This window comes from Stylophora pistillata, chromosome 14, assembly GCF_964205215.1.
Source record: "Stylophora pistillata chromosome 14, jaStyPist1.2, whole genome shotgun sequence".
Classification (NCBI taxonomy): domain Eukaryota; kingdom Metazoa; phylum Cnidaria; class Anthozoa; order Scleractinia; family Pocilloporidae; genus Stylophora; species Stylophora pistillata.
The window spans coordinates 17,338,527-17,342,378 of NC_142532.1; positions in this window are offsets into that span (position 1 = coordinate 17,338,527).

A 3,852-nucleotide genomic window follows, 5' to 3' on the forward strand; every position below is an offset into this window, starting at 1 on the left:
CTTGGAATTTCTGGGAATTTCTGGGAATTTCTAGGTTTTTAGAGCCAGAATGGCTACAGTTTGGAATTCCTAGGAATTCCTAGGAATTCTCGGTCCGAATTTACCGTGAAAATTCACACCTCTTGTTCCTAGGAATTCCTAGGAATTCCTAGGAATTCCTAGGAAAAAATTCCTAGGAATTCCTAGGATAATCCTAGGAATTCCTAGGAATTCCAAAATCCATTTCACAAGGGAAGGTTGTCAAATTTTCTTGTTAGCAAAGGCCTTTAGTGTATATATGATAAACTAAATAATGCATGGTTGCTTGTAGATAAAGAATTTCTGTTCTTGGGTTCAAGTTAAAATCTCAAAGAGAAACTCCATGCACCCATGTATTATTCTCTATTTATTTATTACCAATTAAGGTTTAATTTATTGGCTCAAACAGTTGATGAAGGGGATTTTCAAGATGTATGGTCTCATTCTAATCAAATTTTATCCTTTCACTCCCAAGAACAAAAAAGACACTCTGCTATAAGAACTATACAGTAGTTCCCTGTTAACTCAAACTCCGTTCACTCAAACCCCCTGGTAACTCGAACAAGATGCCCTTTCCTTTCACCACATTTCTTTTACTATCAGCCAACTCAAACCTCTTCTAACCTCAACCATTTTTGTTTCCCTCAAGGGAGTCCTTAGGTTAGCAGGGGTTCTACTGTAGTGTCAAATCATAAACTTGTGTATCTGTTGTCTGGGACATGTGTATCAGATTGTTCACTGAGGTGATCACCATATATCTTTACTTGACAGTTTCTTTGATTGTAAGAATTTTTATTTTGAGTAAGAGTGAAAGGGTCAGTGAATGTATACTACCAAGTGCTTTTTAATTGGGCTTAATGGAACCTAGATTTAACAAAGTGCCAAGGGACTAAGGAAATTCGTTCATTATATCAACGGAGGTAATGTGGCATACATTTTACTGTAACTTTAGCTAGGCTGAAAGTGAAGTATTGTTCGTTATGCTGAGGACTTCGTTTTATAGAGGTTTGTTAAATCAAGGTTCCACTGCCTTCGGAAACAGTTCAGTTTTCTCCTCAAATCTGAATGATTCCCAAGTTTTTTTGTTTTGAGATGAGGTGACTGCGTTTTCTTCAAAAGGTGATTTACACAATTAAATACCATCTGTGGTGAAGTCACTGTTTACAATTGCAAAAAGTGATACACAGATTTAAATGGAGGGGATGAAATTTTTTGGTTTTTGAAGCTCACTTCTCCTTTAAATTATGTTTATGTAAGTAGTTGGTAATTTTTAGGAGACACTGCATATTTCTTCATGTTTTTGTCAGTCTTTTGGGACCTGGTCATGCCCAGAAACTAGAAAATAATTCCAAAGTATTAGAACTGACTTACAGGCATAGAAACTTTGGTCCATTTATTTTTTTGTTCAAAGGAGCTTGTTTTTGTCTTCGATGTAGGTTGGATTTTCATGTCAGTCCCCTTTCTTGACAACTGTAACTTAATTTAGTCTCAGCTTTTGATCAACAGCTCCAATGACAATGGTTGCATAAAACTATAACATAGCTGATTTTAGCTTTGTTCTCATTAACTATCAAGTGATAGAAATTACAAGCTGATGATTTTTCATAAAGAAGTAAAAGTACACATTTACAGAGTAAATGAAATGTTTTCAGAACTTGTTTTAAAAAAGAAAGATTACAAGAAGAAAGTTTAATTGTTTTAGTCTTTAGACTATCATAATATGCAGATACTTTGCAATTCATAAGACAAATAACTATGTGTTTAAAGAAATCTGATTTTTTTGGTGACATTATAGAAAATACAATTAATGGTGGTCCTTTCAACTTGACAAGATACAAGATATAACTACAGTTTATTGGATTATCAGTTTTAAATTTCTCTTCATAATAGCTGAGTTTGGCCCTTATCAATTATCAAACAATCAATATCAGCTGATAATCTAATTTTTAGACAGTACTGTTAATATTAACTTTTATAACATGAAATTTTATAGCTAACTTTTTTACTAGAAAAAAAAAGGGTTATAACAAAAAAATTAAATTTACTGGGCCTACAAAGTTGTAGCTATCTTTGGTGTATGTAACAAATTAAAGATCAAAGTTAAAATAAAGCCATTTTCTTTGCTTTCAATCTCATTAGGGTTCACATGTACCCATCTAGGGTGGATGGGAAGGGTGCGGGCACTCCCGTGTTAACTATCATATTTCCTCCAATAAGGGCCCTCAATCTAATATGCACCCTTTTGCAAACAAACACCCAACCCACAGTCCCTAGTGTCAAACAAGTACTCTTAAATAATTCCCTTCCCCTCATTTTCTGAGATACTTGGAACACCAGTTTTTATTGCCATTTGGTCTCAATTTATAACCCTGTAACCCTTTAACTCCCACAAGTAATACACCTGTAGTAATCCATTAATAACCATACATTAGCCAGCAATCAGGTAATGAGAATACTCAAACTTAACAAGTACAAGTTATTTTGATCTAATGCCAAATTGTTCTAACTAATTTACAAGGAAATGTGTCACCAGTAGAGGGGAGAATGAACAATCTGATCGTGGGAGTTTATGATTAAGCTTAAACTACAGAGGAACTATTACACTGAGGAGAATAGTATCTTTTCTGTCAGTGACTTCCATTTACTTTTCCACCTCTGTATCATTATACACATCGATGTGTATAATGTTAAAGTTTCTGTCTTTCTTTTAAAAATTTCGCAAAAATAAAGTTAAAAGTTTGTTGAAAGGAAAACTTGACAAGTGCACCACTTGACTGAGCCCCCTCCTCCAATAAGTGCCCCCCCCCCCAGCTCTTCACTGAAATTGTAATTAGTGTGTAGGCACAAATTATGGGAAATATAATAAATGTCGCTGGTTGTTATTTCTGTATTCTCATTACTTGTCTTTGCCTTTGTGTATTAATATTAATGTAGGGAGAAATTACTTCCTGGTCACTCTTGGAGGTCAACCCTATTCACACCCTGACATCAGCTTGTACGTTATTCAGACTGTTCTCTACACATTCCCCATGAGACTAACAAGAAGAATTTGTTGAACAATCAAGAGGGTTTCATTAATGTAATGGCAATCATTTCCTTTATTCCTGTGACACGGATGTTTCTCGTAGCTTCACAACCCATTAGGCTTAATGTTTTATGGTTTAACTGTTATTTTAACCCTTTAAACCCTAACAAATTCTCCATACTGTTCTCTATACATTTCCTAAGGTGCTGACAAGGAGAATTTGTTTGACAATCAAGATAATTTTTACTTGGTGATCATTTCCTTTACTCTTGTAACCTTAATGTTTGATTCAAGGGTGACGTTGTAAGGAGAAATTAGATACTAGTCACTCTTTGGGGTTAAAATGTTCAAAAGTATGGCAGAAAATGTGTAATTATTAATTATTCACAAGACTAACCTTTTAATCGTGCACGTAACTCGACTAGGGAGAAAAAAAAAAAGGAACCAACTGAACATAACGACATAAAAAATAATTTGAACTTTAACCTTTCACCCACGAGAGTGACCAGCATCACTCCTGAATCACAAAGACAGGTCAGGAGAATAAAGGAAACGATCACCAACTAAATAAACTTTGATTGCTAAACAAATTCTCCTTGTCAGCACTTTAGGAAATGTATAGGGAACAGTATGGAGAATATCCAGACTGATGCTAGGATGTAGAGGGCTAATAATAGCAAAATTTGAAAAAGATAACCCTAGAGAAAAGCATGCTTACAACTGACAGTAGGTATTAATTTTTTTGTGCCTAGGTATAATATTTTTGTGCCTCTGCATATTCATGTGCTTGTCAGTATTTTAAGCCTTGT